Here is a 17,713-nt window from a genome sequence, read left to right on the forward strand (position 1 = left end):
CCTTCCTTGATCTCCTTGGTTCAGCTTCTTCTTGCTTCTCGCTCCTTTAGCCAACAGGCCCGCTGCTAGCCCCTTCCACAATTCCCCCTTTTTTTTTTGTTTTTGAACTGTAAATACAGCTGCTATGGATTTTTGCAGGCCCCTTTGCAAAAACCCAAGCAGAGAGGGGACACACAAAATCACAATCACAACCATCAACAGAATTCCCACTCTCAATGCAATCGTTCCTGTCCTTCATCCATCTTTAATTACTGATATATGGTCTTAGCCAGTGTCATCCGCACATTCTGCCTCAGCTGCGGAACCATCGATCCTGTCCTTTCCCGCATGGTCTAAGTAAGGTTTGACACAGCGAGCAGGAACCCATCGAGGACCATTATCTGTCAAAACACAAGCATAGGTTGTCAGGTTATCAGGGTATCAGGTTATCAATTCTACTGGACCAGACCATATACCAGTAATCAAATCCTTGACCCACACCTTGACATTTCCATAACTTCACTAATATGGTAAACGATGGTTTCTCTTGAATATTATTGAAAACTGGAAAAGCCATAGGGTTATCACAAGCAACATTTGCAATGGCACTGCTCTCCTGAGGTACTCTTGGAGCACCTAACCTTTCTATTATGTCCCAATTATTTTCTTCAACTGCTTTCCTCCTAACAAATTCCCAGAACTCCTGAGGGTGTCGAGGAAGCACAGTTACTTGACATGGAGGCAAAGTCCATGGGGCAGTAAGACTAGAGCTCTTAGGAGATGAAGGGACCAGAGCTCCTTGCCCCAACTCAGGTGTTACTGCGGGCGGCTCATCACTTGACTCGCTGTTGCTGTCACTGTCAAGTAAGGGAGGATACGGCCTTGCAGATTGTTCAAGCCGCTCAGAGGGAAGCGGGGGGGCGGATGGCTGGACCAGAGAGGAGGGAAGCGGGGGGGCAGATGGCTGGGTTTCTCTCTCCGCTAAAGACATTTAGCTAACTGGCGTAGCGGCGTAGTATATACAGGCACCATCGCGAGCTGCTGCGCAGGTGTGAGATAAGGAGGCTTAGGGGCCTGATAAGAAGAGGCTAGGGCAGGTTGTCCAGAAGTTTTGGCAGCTTTCCCAGAAGCCTTGGCAACCAGCCCAGAAGCTCTGGTAGCCTTCCTGGAAGCTTTGGCAGCCTTCCCATCAGAGCCCCCTTCTAGCTCAGAGGCTCTCAGGGCTCTGCCCAGGGCCCCAGCTGTCAGGGAACCAGGACAAGCAAAACCAGATGGGATGGATACTCCAGGGACCTGGAGAACCATTCCCAGCAACTGGGAAAATCCTAGGTGCTCCATCCACCCATAGATGCGGTCTCCAAATTTGCCCCAAAATTGGGTCCAGCTTTTAGAGGCCATAAAGAGCAAGTCCAAGTGACTGGATGACCTTTTTAGCCCAGAAAGCCCTGCAGCTGATGGCACACTTCACAGTCAGCAGGGGACACAGCTAGGCCAAAGCCCAGACCTCTGCTGGGAGCCTTTCTCCTCAAATACCCTTCCAACAAGCCTCCATGCAAGTCACTTGGGAAAGTTTCCTCCAATGATCCATTTCTGGCACATAACTACACAGGCTTATGTGAAAGATTCTAAAGCAACTGCTCTGGAGTCAAAGAGGCAGCACTAAGGGTCCTTGTCATCTCTTTGTAACTAAATCCCACTCTGCAGGAGTTGAAGGAGTTTGGAACGAGCTAGAGAGCGGACCTCTGAGTTTTTTACATGATGCCATTGCATTTTCTTCACTTCTACACAGACAGGAAGGGTGAGTTTGGCTGACATCTGCACTGCATGGCTCACAAGGCCGCAAGACTTGTAGTTACAAGAGCTTTGAAGGGTTTCTTGGCCAAGAAGACACTGCCAACAAGGATATTTGGGGTTTGGAGCTAACCCTTCAATATTTCATCTTATGGACTCATGCTACAGTGTAAGCTTCCTTAGCCAATCATGTTATGACACACGAACCTACAGCACTGCATCCTAAGCTTCTTGTTTTCCATTGTAACTACTTTTATTTTTTCTAGATCTTGGACTCTAAAACTCCAAACTTTCCTCCACTTCAACATTCGTCCCCTTGTCTCTGCTAGAAACTAGAAATCCTCATTCTCGTTTCTAGCACCTAAGTTTGGAAGCCCTATCCAAGGTCTCAGATCAAATCCTGTGCTTAATTCTAAGCTTTGCTGACAAGACCAAAGGTCTGAGATTTCCCTGCATTTGGGTTTCCCACAACACTGATGCTGTTAGTTCCACAGTGCCCGGGATCCCTCTTGCAAGTCAACTCTGTCAGGATCAAGGCGGCTGCCGGGGGGCTGCTTGTGGCCTCTGACAGCCCATTGCTCAGGGCTTGCCAGCGCCCCAGCCCCTCAGGGGCTGCCCCAGCCCGGCCAAGCTGCCCGGCAGCAGCGCCGCAGCCCCACCGCAGCTCCAGAGCAGCCCCATCCACAGCCACCTGGGAGCCCTCAGCGAGGCAGCCAGCAGCACCCGGGCAGGAGGACACGGATGGCGCTTCCCGCCTGGCACAGGGCTTGTGGCCATCTCCAGGCACCGCTCTGGCAGGGATCCCTGCAGCCCCGGCCCCTGCCCAGCCGCTCTGTCGCCAGCGCAAAGGCTTCAGCAGAACCACCAAAGGCCAAGGGGCTTCTGGCCGTTGCCCCTTGCCCGCTGCACGCCTGGGCAGCTGGCTGAGCACAAGCACCTTTTTCCCCCTCCTCCCCTATGCCCTACTGATCCTGGGCAGGAAAAGAAAGATCCTGGGAGTCTGTTTATTGTAACACATTCCATATTTACATAATAAAGGAAAACAAAAAGAAGAAAAGAACAGTCTTGAACACAAGGAAAATCCCTGCTGGCTCAGGGCCCAGCAGACAGAGCCTCTGGGATAATCTCTCCATGGAGCTCCAGCAGCAGAGGCGGCCAAGCCCTGAGACAGGAAGCCTTTTCTTCCACGCCCTGCGGAGCCGATCTTCCAGGTCCTCCAAGATGGAATATCGAATTGTAGCTTCTGCCCTGAGAATGTGTAAAGTTTGAAGAGTGAGCCTTCTGACAGAAAGGCTGATGTCATCTGCCATTTCTTCAAGGGCTGCAAGAGAGAGGAACAGAATCACGGTCAGATCCCGGATCGGCGGGGACCCGAGGAGAGCCCCCTGCAAGGGCCATCCCAGCCGGCTCTTGCCATGGCCAGGAGGGAGCAGGGAGCAAGGGGATCAGCAGGGAGCAAGGGGATCAGCCCGAAGCTGCTGGCCACGAATGGCCCACGGGGCCCTGAAAGCTCCGTGTGCTCTGCCCACGGGAGCAGAGCCCTCCGCAGCCGGGGCAGGGCTTGCGGCTCTCCCCCCGGCAGCCTGCGCTGTCAGCCTGCTGCCCTCACTCACCAGTGCAGATCAGCTGCAGCTCTTGCTGCTGCCCCCTCAGGTGCCGCCCGGCCATGCCTGTGAACACAGAGCCTGTCACGGCCCCAGCGGCACAGCTCCCTGCCAGCGGCGCTGCCGGCGCTGTGGCCACACGGGCTGCTGGCCCGGCAGGGCTCAGCCCGGCCCTCGCCGCACGCTGCCGCCCCAGGGCACGGCTTCCAGAGGGCGGCAGCAGCAATGCCCAGGCCAGGCGAGGCTCCACGGCGCCCCAGGGCACGGCTGGCGCTGCCGGGGCAGCAGGCGGGGCTGGGGCCGAGCTGCGGCGGGCCGGGGAGGGGACGGGCCCGAGCTCGGGACTCACCCATGAACCTGATGGCCGCCTCTCGCTGGGGCTCGTGTGGGCTCTCCACGTAGCGCAGGGCCCGGCGCAGGTGCTCGGCCGCTCGGCTCCTGTCCTCTGCCAGCTGCAGAGAGTGGCAGGAGGGAAGGGTTGGTGCGGGCTCAGCCCCTGGGCCGGGCGCTGCCTGCGCCCAGCCCCGGCCTCCCCTGGCCGCACAGCCCTGAGGCGCGGCCAGCAGCCACTGGCCAAGGGCTCCCGAGGGGAGGGGGCAGAAGGCCGGCTGCTGCCCGGGGAGCCGCGGTGCCGGCCCGCCCCGCAGCCCCGCCGGGCCAGGGCTCCATGGGCACCCGGCTTGGGGCCGTGGGAGCCTGGAGCAGAGCCCGCGCGGCCTCTGGCTGCAGCAGCGGGCAGGGGCACAGCTGCCAGCCCCGCACACTGAGCACCGCCCTCAGGGCCCTTCTCCAGGCTGAGGATTCTTGGCTGCTCTTACCAGGCTCTCGCCGAACCTCCATGTGTGATCCACCTGTAGCGTTTGTTCGAGATTCCTTCTCTTCAGGAATCTGGCTGCAGAATGCAGTACTACACAGGAGGCCTGGAGAGCAGCAGAGAGGCACAGATGGCCCCACAGGCCAGTGCCACAGCCTGGAGGAGGCTGCAGCCCACAAGGTGCCAGGGCAGGAGACAGCCCAGCCCCTTCCCAGGGGGACAGCAGCCTCACAAGTCCTCACCTCAACAACAATCTGATTTTCATCATGGCAGTGGAAGTAGAGTGGGACCAGGCTCTGGCGCACGTGGGACTTCAAGGCCTTTCTTCCATCTTTGGTTAATGAGTCCAGCATCTCTTGAAAGACACACATGGAGCTCAGCTGCACCTAGCTATCATCCTGTATGAAAGGAAGGGCAAAAGACCTCAGCATCAACTGCTTCAGGTCCCCCAGGGCACAGGCCTGCATTTCCACAGGGCACCAAGGGTCCGGGCAGCAGCCAGTGGCTGTGGCTGTGGGCACAGAGCCTTATGCTGTCAAAGAGTGGCAGGAGCGCCTCAGGCAGCTGCAGGGAAATAGGGATGGGTATTAGGGCACCATCATCCAGGAGCAAATATCTTAAAAGAAGAATGGTCATCCCGATCATGTCGCTATCATTTTCCTGCAGGAGCTCCACAAGACTTCCAGTCAGGCTCCACATTTTTTCAGCCTGTGTGGAACACAAGTTTGTGAAAGGCCACCCTGCTGCCGCAGGGCCCAGAGGCCAAAGGCCTGTCCCGAAGCACTGGGGCAGCTGAAGCGGGAGGCAGGAGAGCTGGGAGCAGCTGCCCCAGCGCCCGAAGGCCAGGCAAGGCCAAGCGACTGCGTTGCCCCGCCCCACGCTGCCTGCAGGGCTTCAGCCACTGCCCCCTTCTCACCATCAAGGGATTCTTGCCCAGCACTACGAGGCCTCTGAGTGCCAAGTAATGCCTGGCCATGTGCTCGCTCTGCAGGTTCTGTGCCAGGATCTCCAGAACACTGTCACTGCATTCCCTCAAGTCCAGGCACTCGAGGACCTGAAAGGCACAGGGCAGTGACAGGGAGCTGGCCGGCAGGAGCCCGGAGCCACACAGGGCTGGGCCCAGGCAGCAGCACAGGGCACGGGCACTGTCCTGGCAGCTGTGGCTGCGAGAGGCCAGAGGGCTGGGAGGCAGCTCAGCCAGGCAGCGCTGGCCTTGAGGCTCACCTCCACAAGGAATGCCAGGGCAGGGAAATCCCAGTATGGCATCTCTTCACCGAGCATGGCGAGTCGGTAGAATGCAATCCTGGAACAAAAGTGTATGGCTGAATTGCAAAGTATCCTGACGAGAGAAAAAGGAAACAAGACCCTGAGCCAGTGGGGCAAACCTCTCCCAGGAGTGACTCACAGAGTTCTCATCTTTCCCCACCACCGTTCCAGCAAGGGGGCCTGGGCCATTTGGGAGTTGGTTGCTCATGGGCACCCTCCTGTCCCAGCCTTTTCCAGTCTGCTTGGCCGTCCCTCAGTGACAAGGCCCTCTGGCCCATGACCACGGGGACTTTGTGGGACACCTGGGCACAGAGCACAAATGTCAGAGGCAGTGGGGAGAAGGGGGTCTCACCTGGCCAGCAAACCCACGGCATAGTGGTGGGTGTCAAGAGAGAGCAGCGTGTCCCAGGCACACCTGCGTTCCATTGCCACCACCACATCCTCACAGCGGAGAAGGCAGAGCAGGGACTTCAGGGTCTGCACTGCAAACCTGTGTGCACAGCAAAGCCCAGGTCACACTGGGAGCACTGGCTCCTTGGCAGGCCACATGGTAGGGACAGGAGGAGTGGGATGGAGCACCTGTTGGGGCTGGTGGCAAGGCCATGCTCTTCCTGGCATCCCTTCCAGAATGTATCGACCTCCTCTGCATATCCAGAGTGCTGAAGAACACTTGGAAGAGGAGACGCACAAATAGGCAGGGGAAATACACCTTTAATATCCGTGGCAGACAGGGCACCTGGAGGATCTTCCACATCACCACAGTCGCCTGCAAAGGACAAAGCCCCCCGAGACAGCGCTCAGTGCCGTGGTGTGGATGTGGCAGGGCCCAAGCTTAGCAGGGAGAGGCCCCGAGAGACCTTGGCAGGGGGAGCACGGGGCCTGGTGGGCCTGAAGCTGCCCCTGGGCCAGGTTTCAGGCCAGCGCCTGAGGCAGGGAGATGCAGTGGGGGAAGGAGGATGGAGAGCTGCTGGAGAGGCAGCCCTGGGGCCAGCAAAGGCCATTGTCAGAAACTCACAGTCAGGCCAAAGACACCCGTTTCGTCCCCATCGGAGGTGCACGTGCTGTGCTCTGGCCAGCTCCCCAGCACATCCAGGAGGATCAGCAGCGCTGGCTCTGCAATCCTGAGCAAGCACATGATGGTCTTCCACATGGCCATGGCATGTCCACATATGCAAACACACTCACACAGCCTGATTTCTGGGAAGGGGAGAGACTGTGCATTACTCCTGAATTCTGCGCAGGGGCAGAGGGTATTCCCACGGGGAGAAGCTGCAGAGCACCTGCCAGGCCAGTGGGAGAAGGCAGAGACTGCTGGAAATGGGGCGGCCACAAACCCACCCATCACTGCCATTCCAGCCTCCTTTCCATCGCCCAGCTCCGGGAAAGGGGGACGGCATCTTGTCTGCTCTTGGGCACCGTGAGCGGAGGGTTACATGTTTTCCCAGCTCTGTCTGAAACTCGGAGGGTACAGGGACACTTCAGAGTCCCCCTGCATAGGCTGCTTCAAAGGAGGAGTCCTTGGAAGCTCACCGGCACTAAACCCATCCTTTAAACAAGCTTTGCTTTGCAAGAGTTTGGATGCTCCTTGACTGTTCCTGGAAACTGCAGAGGGAAAACATGTTTGCAGTGCCACGACTGTCCTGGGATGTTGTGTTGCTTCTGCAGAAGTTGGACTTTTCTGTTCCCCCTACAATGTAATGGTTCTGCGCTGGTTATCTTCCCCTTCCCTTGTGCTGCCAGTTATCCCAACTCCTTCCCAGTTGCCTTGGAGACTAATGTATCCTTTCTCAAATCCCTCCCCGGGGCCCTTTCAGTCCCTCGGCGCTCGCACCCTTCTCTCTAGAGACTTCCAGCCGGAGCGTTGAGTGATTGGTTCAGGGACCAGGGCCCCACCCTCACGTTATCCCCATTGGGGTTCTCCCTAAGTCAATCTTTTGTGTCCCGCTCCCCTCTGAAACTCTATTGGCCAGAGGGTGGACTCCTCCCCTGTCTCCCTCCCTCCTTAGAAGCTGTTGCAAGTGTCTCTCCCCTTCCCTGTCCGGCTGTCGGTTCCCCTGGGACCCAGTGAACCTGGATTCCCCGCAGCTGGAGAGCGCTCTCTTTTTTCTGCTGGCTGCAGCCATAAGCCATGCCACGTCCCACCGCAAGGCGTGGCTGCTGTCACAGCACAGGGCGTTTGCCTTAGGCGCTGTCCCGAGCCACGGAGATCGGGCCAGTGCTGCCCTGCTGCGAGCGGTGCTGGATAGCTGGCCGGGCCGTCCGAGAAGGACAGTCCTGGCCCAGCTTGACCGCTTCACTGGGACATGGCTGCTGTTAAAGAGTGTAAATCCCACTGCTCACAGAGGTCCCTCCTGCAGGGCCCTGCGAGCTTGGCACTATCACAGGAAGAAGAAATCTGCTGCAGGAAGCTGCATCCAACAGTGCCTGCACAGTTGGTGGGAAGAGGGGAGGTGTTTTTAAGAAGCATAAAGAAAAGGGGAGCATAGAGAAAAAGGGAGCCTCCTGCTGTCTCTTGAAATCTCCCCCAGCCTGAACAAGCTCTCTTTGGGGCTAAAGACTCCCAGAAGCAGAATGGGGCAGTGCCTGCTGTAAACACAGCATCCTTCTGATGTCTGCAGCTGCAGGTGTTTGTACACTTGACCTTTTGTGATAAACAGTAAGGACATTTCCTTCCTACTTACTTTGCAAATCTTCTAGGGAACACACCAAACTCCAGGCAGTCATTTGCTGTGATGTTTTGTTCCCTGAATAACACAAAACTCCCCCTTTATGTCAGTGTTGCTCTGGTTTGCTGGGTCAAAATCCACGTCTGGCCTGAGGGAGATGAGTCGTTTGCCCGGGTGCTTCCACTCCTGCTGCACATATAGAAAGAAGAAATATGGGGAAAGTACTATAACAACATATATCATGTAATCAGGTGGTAAAAAAAGGTGAGTGCAATTGAAAGTAAGGGTATTCTTCTTTAATTTAATGCAACTATATTTAGTGATATTAGTGGTTTGAGCATTGCTGTACATCCTCCCAATGACTAGACATTATCTGGTTCCACCATGTGGACTCAAGAGAATGTAACAGCTCCATCTTTTCAGGGAGGAGGCAGCACTTGGACCACAGTGATTGTTTCACACAGTAGACCTGAGCACACAGTTTGCTCCAGCTCAGAGCATGGGCTCATCCCAGCCTAAGAACCCCTGAAGGCTAAATTATTAGAAACAGCATTACCACAGGATCTACAATGGCTATCATGAGATAATCATCACACATCTGGATTTTTAAGACACAGAGCATAGTCCAGTGCTTTCCAGTCCCTGGTGACATGACCTAATAGCAGCACGCCCCTGGAGCTGCGCTAGTGCAGCACTCTGTGCTGGGGGAAGGAGGCACTGCTGGGCTGGGAGAGCACACAACTGGCAGCCCATGGCTGTGATTTACACAAAGCTGTTTGTGTCTTGTAAATAGATTTCTTTTCCTTCAGTGGTAGGGAGCCAGGAGATGCATTGGTCAGCAGCAGAACAGAGAACATCTTGGTGCAGAGCCAGGAGCAGGGGAAGGACAAGCCTTCCAGCACAGGGTACTCACATGGCTTTTGAAATGAAGAGCTGCAGCAAATGTGGAAGGGTAAACAAGGCCAGGAAATCTGCTGCTGTATGAATGAACTCCCTGCTATTTATGATGCAGAGTTTCCAGGGATGTTGCTGTGGAGCTGGGCTCCTGCTGGGCAAATGATTCTTCCCAAACTGAGGTGGGTGCCATGTTATCATTCCCTGGCTCTACCTGTCCCTGTCTGGCTGCTCCTCAAAGCTCTGGCTTCAGCCCAATCTTCTGCCTTCTGAGCAGCAAGATTTAAATGGTCCTTATCATTCAAATGACTTGACTTCAAATTGAAATTTTAACAACTGATTAAATCAGCTCCCTCTGAAATAATGGTGTTGGTGTCTGGGAACAGTGCAGCCAGGACTGAGATGCTCAGTACAGGCTGCAAAACCTGCTGGAAATGCATGACAGTATTTAGGTTGTTTATGACATTCACCTCCCATTTCCTCATGCTGTTCTTTCACCTGTACTGGGTGGCCGAGGCTGTGCATGCCCTTTGAGCTGAGATGAACTTTTGGGGTCAGCTGCCCAATGGCCAGGAGGTGCCAAACTGTTTGGGTCACTGGTGTCCTCTGCCTGCCCTGCAATTCATTGCCACCATTTCTCTCACCTCTTACTTCTTCTCCCTGGTACCTCTGCCACTACTTCAGCATCTCAAACCTTTTTTTCTGTTTCTCCTTCCCTCTGGAAGTTGCCGGATCTTCTCTTCTCTTCTCTTCTCTTCTCTTCTCTTCTCTTCTCTTCTCTTCTCTTCTCTTCTCTTCCCAAGGAAGTGATGTGGGCTCATTTTCCTTCTCCAGTCTTCACACCTGGTTTGTTCCTTCTGTTATGAATAAGAAGCTTGACTAGGCCAATATTCAAGCAGCAATCAATTTATTATTTAATATGGTAAAGTATGAGTAATACAGCGCTGGGTACAGTGGGGGATATTTTCCCTCCAACTGCACACAGATAATTGATGGTTACAGGTATTTATAGGGGTACTCATCAGCTTTTTTCAGCAGTTTCTATTTCCAATCTTTTACTCATCAGCAATTTTTATTCCAAATTATTACATCACAATTCTATACACTACTGTGATTTTAATTTCTCAGGATGTATCTCAAAGGAGTATCCCCAGATGGTGACGGTCCAGTTTCTGAAAGAAGAAAGACGAATCCCATCTGGTGGGGTCCAGCTCCCCAGATGTGTGTCCACCTTTTAATTGCAGAGACTCTAAATCTCATAACAGTGATGTCCAGCTTCCCTTTGGTCGAAACCATAAACCCTTGAGGTGATGTTCATCTTCCTTTCTCAAGCTGTTTTGCTCTGCTTCCATAAGGCATGAGATAAGCATATTTCCTTTATATATATTCCAAAGTTATAGTTTCAAGGATACAAGTAATATTCTAAAATTGTACTTCAAAAGGTTATTATTGCAGAGCTTTTTATGGATTAAATGCAAGCAAAAAGCAACACCTTTAACACCTTAATTCCAATGCTCCTAAATCAACCAGGGTTAATTGCAAACAAAAGATAGGTTCAAAGGCCTGTTTCCATGCTTTATTTTCCTCAGTTATTAGAATTCGCAACTATCCCATTGTCAGTGTCCACACATATCGCAATCACAAGTACACACGTCCCCTGTTTGTACCTGACACGAAACACAGCTTTGCATCTCACACAGTCCATCCAGGTATGTGTAATCCAGTTCCTGATGATCTGAACACACGGAGCAGGGCTCAGCTGCTGTGGGGGGCTCAGGGAAGGCAGAGTGTGCATTGTCATCTTCCTGACCCTACAGACGAATCAAAGCGAGAAGCCACAGGGTGGAAATCAGTCGCATATATGCTAAATAAAACTTGCAGATTTTTTTAAGAATTGTTTTTGCTTGTTCTTTGTTGTGCTTCAGTGCTTAGAAAACCTCTCTTTAAAATCAGTTCAGTTCATCAGCTGAACCTTTGTTTGCAGACCCTCAGTGAGCAGAATTTGTTGCAGACTCAGTGCACGCTGTGCCGGCCTCCCGGGAGTGTGAGGAGCTCACGTGTGCTGCTTTTTGCTTTAGGACGCTCTGAGGTATTTATTCCTTTTGGGATACATGATGAGAATTGCCAAGAGACGTAGTTACAAGGTATGACATGGGGAAAAAGCCTGTGTGGTTGGAACGTTGTTGCTGTCAAAAGTTAATTTTTCCTTCTTTCTTAGCCAGTAGTTAGCTTTTTGCTTAATTTTTGTGGTATCATTATTTTATTGTTTAAAAAATTCCTTCAAAATCACTTTGGTGGTTGGTGTTGGCCACCAGTACCTTGTTCAGATTTGCCTATTTGCTTGTAGCTAAAATGTTCACATCTTGTTTATCATTCCATTTAAGAAACTGCTGCCCAGCCAACTAATAGCTGAATATCCATCTGTCTAGGACACGGGGAGAGGATTTAGGTAATGTCTTTGTTTCCAGAAAAAAGTTGTAGTGTAGTTTCTAAATAGAGGAGAAGGGGGTGAAGACGCGGGGCTCTGATGCCATTGGGGGCACCCCAAGGTCCCCAGGAGAGGGAGCCCCGCTGCAGTGCAGGAGCAGGTGTGTTCTCATGTAATATTGAACAAATTATAAATATAAATATGAAAATTATAAGCATGAAAATATTTTTTAAAATAGTTAAATAAAACGGGGGGGTTTTTTTGTCAATAGGCAGTGTTTTGATTGTAAAAATTATAAATACAAATAATATAAAGGGAGAAATCTAAGTATAGAAATATAAATATATCCAGATATATATAAAATTTAAAACTATAAGAAAAAATTAGTTGTAGCAGTAGATGTGATACATAATATAAATAATAATTTAAATACTTTCCTAGAATTATATATATAATATATATAATTATTAATATAATACATCAAAAGAAACAATAAATATAAATGTGAATATAATTATACAAAAGTATAAAAATATTTCAATATCGTTCAAAAGAAGGCTTTTTTGTATTTATTTGGTTAGAGACGGGGTTTTTATTTGGAATAATAGAAGTATTATAGAAGTATAAAACTAAATATAGAAATATACAATCAATATGGAAAGATATTTGTAAAAACACGAGCGAACGACGCCGCCTTCGGCCAAATGGAACGAGCTCAGCCGAAGCAAGGCGAGACCGGCCGAACCTGACGGGCTCGAGCGAACCGAGGCCAGGCTTGCGAGGCTGCCTGAACGGAGCCGAGCTTGGCCGAACCGAGCCCGCCGCTCTCGTGCGCGCTAATTAGCGCGAGTGCGGTCACAGCCCAATGAGCTCCTGTGCCACCCCGCGCTCCCGGTCGTGTCAGTGCGATGGCCGGGCCGCCCGCGGGACGCGGCAGCAGGAGAGCCCCGAGCCGGGCGAGTTTAACGTGAGGCGGCGCCGCTTGCCCGCCCTCGGGGAGCCGAGCCGAGCCGAGCTCAGCCGAACGCGCAGAGAGCAGCTCCGAGTTGGGCCCAAGCGAGCCAAAGCGCGCCGAAGGGACGAATGAAGCCGAATGCGGCCGACAATAGCCGAGTTTAGCCGACAATAGCCGAGTTTAGCCGAAGAGCCGACTGGAGCCGAGTGACTCCGGAGCGAGCCGAGCTCCCCCTAGCGCAGCCTCCCGGGCCGGGCGAGGCGCCGGGCCGGGCTCGGGGTGCAGCCGGGGCTCTGTGAGGCTTCCCCGCCTGTCCCTCTCTCTCGCCCTCCTTCCTTCTCCCCGTATTCGCCTTCTCTCGCTCCCTTTCCCCCATTCCCTCTCCCCCCACAAGCCCGGCTCCTTCCTGTCCAGCCCCTTCCCCGCTGCTCCCTTTCCGTTCCCCGTTTCTGCCTCCTCTGTCCACCCTCCCTCTACCCCCCTCCCGGGCTTTCCCTTCCCGTGCCGCTTTCCTGCACGGCCCGCCCTCCCTCGCCGCCCTCCCTCGCCGCCCTCCCTCGCCGCCCTTTGTCATGCCCTGCTCTCGCTCCTCTCTTCCCGTGCCCCCTTTCCTTCTTTGCCGCGCAGCCGCGGGGCTCGGGGTGCCGGAGAATAAAGGCCCGAGGGTATGGGGAGTCATCCGTGGTGCTGTTAACACAGTCAGAATGGCTCAGTGACTCTGTGCCAGGCTGGTGTGGCCTCAAAGGCTGCCCCTGCTGCTGGCAGAGTGTGTGAAGCCTCTGCTGAGCGGGCAGCGGCATCCCCCCGAACACCTTCTCACAGCAGGGACGGAGATGGACCCAGCCCAGCGTGTGGAAATGGATCTCTCCAGCTGAACGCTCAGGTGAAGCGAGCAGAGAGCATGCCCAGCATGAACCAGGTGAGCTGCACATCTCCAGGGTAATGATTCTTGCACCTTCAGAGCCACAGTATCGCTGAGCTTTTTTTTCCCCCAGGCTTTCAATCACCTCTCAAAGAGACGAATGCTCCCCTTGGAGGCTGCTGTGCCCTGGGGAGCCTGGCAGGTGGCCCCGTTGGTGAGAGGAGGGCAGCTGCAGGCAGGCAGCCCCCAGGAAAACACGGGAGTTTCAGTGGTTTCTGATGCCTGAGGAACGGGGAGGTGGCCTGAGCTCAGCAGGAGTTAAGCACGGTCGTACAGAGGCCTGGCTGTTATGATTTAAGATTGCTTATTGAATATCTGTAGTTTCTATAGATATTTGTATATCTGTCCAAGTAGGATATAGAGCCTTGTGCAGGAGAAAAAGAACTCTTTATGTAAGATGTGACCTGGGGGGGCATCATGCCAGGCTATCCCTTCCAGATTTGGAAGTCTTCAGTGTTTTGTGTGGCATGATGGGAAGTTTTGAAAATTAAGATTTTCTCCTTGGTGCAGGTCAGATGGGTGACGCCTGGCAGCTCGTGCACTGCCACTGTGCTAACCTGTGTGCCTCTCCTTCCCTCCCTGCTCCACAGGCAGAACAACACGGGAGCAGCAGGGAGAGCTGGCTTTGTCCTGGAGGATCCAGGAGCTCGCGGTGGATATCTGAGCCTGCAGCTCCAGGCTGCCGCAGGACCCAAGGGCTGCACACACCCAGAGTGTGCAGGTACTCTCAGAAACGTGGGCTGTCGTGGCTGAGCCCTCAGGAGCTGGCGGTGCCAGCTGGGAGAAGAACAGTAACTTCCAGCCTTTTCTTTTGTCTGCGTTTCCCCTGTTCAGTCAGTCTGATTACTTCTGGGCATTTGCCCAGCAGGGTGTGAAATGCGTCAGGGGCTAAAGGGGGAAAAAAGGGGAAACACAAACTATAATCCACACCTCAGGAGGGAGAAGACATCTGTCAGGACAAACTCTTAAGAGAAATGGGATGAAGAATACTGGTTTACTCAGTCTTTCCTATCTGTAGCTAGTTCAAAGAGGTCTCACAGCAGAGCAAAGGAAGAACAGCAAAGCCCTCAGGCTAAGCCATTAAAAGCAGCAGCAGCAGCAGCAGCAGCAGCTTTGTGTGCTGGAGTGTGGCAGGCATTCCTAGGTTTGCTTTTTGGTTTTGCATCTAGCACTGGTAGAGGAAAGTTCTTTGCAAGGTGATAGTTCCAGCCTTGTATTGAAATGTGAGCAAAGAGGAACTTTGTCAGTTGGATTGGGGTTTATTCACAGCACTTGTAAACAGAGTTAACATTCAGATAACATGTGCAGGGAGTGTGTGCTGTGGGTTAGCACAAGTGACAAAGGAAGTGGGACAGGGACAGGGCACTTTCCTCTTCAAGGTACTGTTTTTTTCTGGAAGAATGATGTGAGAGCAGAAAAGTTGCAATGGCATTGCAGTTCCCTGCACAGAATATACCCAGGGAGGTGAAGCACAGCCCAGTGGTGCCATTCACCTGCACCCCAACTGGGAGCATCAGTGAAGTGAGGAGGACTGAGGAGCTCTCCCCTTGAGCAATCACAACACTCATGTCAATGAGTGTCACCCTTTTCCAGACCACTGGCATGTGCTTGGGGACAATAACCTGTGTTTTTTACAGCCAGGTCTTCTGAGCCGCTGCTCGCTGCTCACAGTGAAAAGAAACTTGTCTACAGGCACTCTGCAAAATTGTCACCTCAGATGCCACTGAAGCACAGCTTTGGCTTTCAGGCATCTCCCCTGCAAGCTGTCCCTTGCGGCGTTTCCGCACTGGATTCATTGTAAATTCATTCCTCCCATTTTTTATTTGTAATTTCCAAAGAATATCAGTCAACTTTTACGGCCTCTTCAGGGCTCCCCAAGCTTCATACCACACCTAAATGCTCGTTTTCACTGCCTGAAGGGCTTCTCTCACCCGAGTGATTCTATGAATTTGGCCTGTACTTCAGCTTAAGGGGAAAGCTGTACATTGATTGCATTTTGGAGAAAAAGATTTGACCGTCCAGCTGTAAATTTATCTTGTGTTTTGCCTTCCAGGTTCGCTCGTATTGTAATTTGCAAATGGCACGGCAAATGCCACGAGAGCAGCTGGTGAAGGTGGCTCAGAAGCAATGACAAGAATGTGCTGCAAAGTTGGGTCCAGCAGTCCAGCTTCCCGACAGGGTAGGGCAGACACACCTTTTGATAAAGCATCAAACGCTGTAGTTTTTATTCTTTGTGTTTGTCTGTGCTCCCATTCTGATCACCCCTTGAAGTATTATTTTTCAAAATGATATCTAGGAGAGAAATCATGTTTATTCACGGGGAGCCATAATTTTCATCTGTTCCAAATGCACCAGGTGTGTTTTAAGGCCTGCACACACAGCAAGAGCCGCAGAGCTTGTAGTGCAGTTTACTGCAGCACTGATTTATTCTGTATTCCAGTAACCATGCCCTGGGCTGCCAGCCAGGCTCAATGCCAGGAGCGGGAGGAGCAGACCCGAGAGGTGCTTTGGGTGGAGCCCAGCCAGATTTCAGGCAGCCCGCAGAGTCTGCCCTTGCAGTCCACGCCGGTCTGCTGTTGCCATCTGCTGGAAAAATCCCTAATGGATATTTCCAAAGGTGGGGAGGAGCATCCGCTCCTGTCACGGACCTGCTGGGGGCTCTTTGCCCTCTGGCTCCGTGCGCTCTGCCCAAGAACAGCGTGTGCAGCAGGCTGTCACCGCTCTCTGCAGGGTGAAGCACCTTCAGCCAAGGTCAGTGCAAGAGCAAAACAATCCTGCCAGCAAAGCCTGCTACTAGAGAGGCAAACAATGATCCTTCCAAAGGAATTCATCCTTCTTCTCCCTTACAACTCTCCTGTGTCATCACACCGCAGAATGGTTTGGGGTGGAAGAGATCTTGAAAACGACCTAGTTCCACCCCTGTCCTGGGCAGGCTCACCTTCCTCTGGGCCAGGGTGCTGTGCTGTCGCAGATCAGGTGGCAGATCTGTGGAAATTGTAATGATATTATTAAGGCGTGTCTCTTATTGCCTTGCCATTCGTGAATCCCGAGGCTGTCTTGTCCTAGTTTAGCTTTCTGATGTGGAGGAGCTGAACTGCCAACTGATATGGAATTTGGTGCTCTCTGTGGAGTGACGTCCTGTAAAATTTCTGTCCCAGGAATGCTGTCACAATGGCTCTGCTCCATAAAGAATGACACGGCCTGACTGTCAGCAATTTTTGCTTCTGCAATAGTGTAAAAATGCTAAAATTTTAACACTGCTTATTATTTCAAAAGAGAATATTTTAAAACTGGAAGTGATAGCTAAAATTACGCCTGAAAGGTAGCAAGAGCAAATCCATAGAATATTTCTCCCTGTTTGTAGATATACTTTTCATTCAAAATTATGTTGATGGGGATATGCTTTTATGTATTTAGTGACCTTTACAGATTTCTTCCCCGAGTTTTTTGAGTTCATAGAATCATGGAATAATTCAGGTTGGAAGGGGCTCTAAAGATCACCTCGTTCCAAGCCTGCTGCCGTGGGCAGGGCCATGGTTCCATGGACCAGGTTGCTCTGAGCCTGATCCCAGAGCACCAATGGGCCTCGAACACTTCCAGGGATGGGGCAGCCCCAGCGTGTGTGAGCAACCTGTGCCAGCCAGGTGCCAGAGGAGGAAGAAAGCCCTTCCCAGCTGGACCAGAGGCTGCTGCAGCATCGCGCAGCCTCGTGTCACCGAGCGTGTGAGACAGAAGGGCCCTTCCCGTGGAGGGAGAACGGCACTGAAAGATCTTTTTTGGGAGAAGCGGAGCAATGGAACGCCAAAGCAGCCTTCAGTTCTTGCAGCAGAGTTGGGAACAACTGGAAGCAGGAGCAGAGCTGGCCTGGTGCCTGGCAGCTCTGCAGGCAGTGGGGATGGAGAAGGTGCAGTTGTCTGTCTTCTTGGCTGAGTCTTTAAAAATGAGGCACTTTTCTGTAGTTCCTTTTCAAGCATTACGTGGCAGTTGCCCCTAGAAGTCCAAAGGCAGCTGTTTTCTTAGCAGGAGGAAGTCAGGAAGAGGCAAAGCAGGCAAAGACATCAGATAAGTCTGGATAAAAATCTTGGCTAACCTGTTTTTTCCCCCTCCTCCAAACAGGCAATTCTGAAGCGCTGAGCAGAGATCTGCCCCCGGGAGGCAGAGCAGAGCCGATCTGTGAGAGCTGACACGGGAGCCGTGGTGAGGACAGCTGCTCCCCTGCCTCGGTGTGGGACCTGCTGAGCTGCCGTTCCTGTGCTGGGAGTGTTTCTCCTCTCATGCAGGCAAGCCAGAGAGCTCCGGGGAAGGAGCAGGTAAGGTTGAAGTACCGAGATCTCCCCAGTAAGAAGTGACGTGGCAAAAGGAAATGGCCTCAAGTTGCAGCAGGGAAGGCTCAG

General features: G+C 52.7%; 1 long non-coding RNA gene across 2 annotated transcripts; it reads left to right on the plus strand.

Moving 5' to 3' along the window:
* Positions 1-13,101: 13,101 nt before the first annotated feature.
* On the plus strand, positions 13,102-17,454 carry LOC128947961 (uncharacterized). Of its 2 annotated transcripts, none has more exons than XR_008484070.1 (4): positions 13,102-13,336; positions 13,910-14,040; positions 15,373-15,498; positions 17,436-17,454. It is a non-coding gene; the product is annotated as an uncharacterized LOC128947961 (long non-coding RNA). The 2 variants fall into 2 exon arrangements; XR_008484071.1 differs by having other exon boundaries at positions 13,102-13,280.
* Positions 17,455-17,713: the final 259 nt, after the last annotated feature.

Source organism: Melozone crissalis, unplaced genomic scaffold (assembly GCF_028551555.1).
Source record: "Melozone crissalis strain CALT ecotype California unplaced genomic scaffold, PUWL_Pcris_2 ptg000111l_1, whole genome shotgun sequence".
Taxonomy (NCBI): Eukaryota; Metazoa; Chordata; class Aves; order Passeriformes; family Passerellidae; genus Melozone; species Melozone crissalis.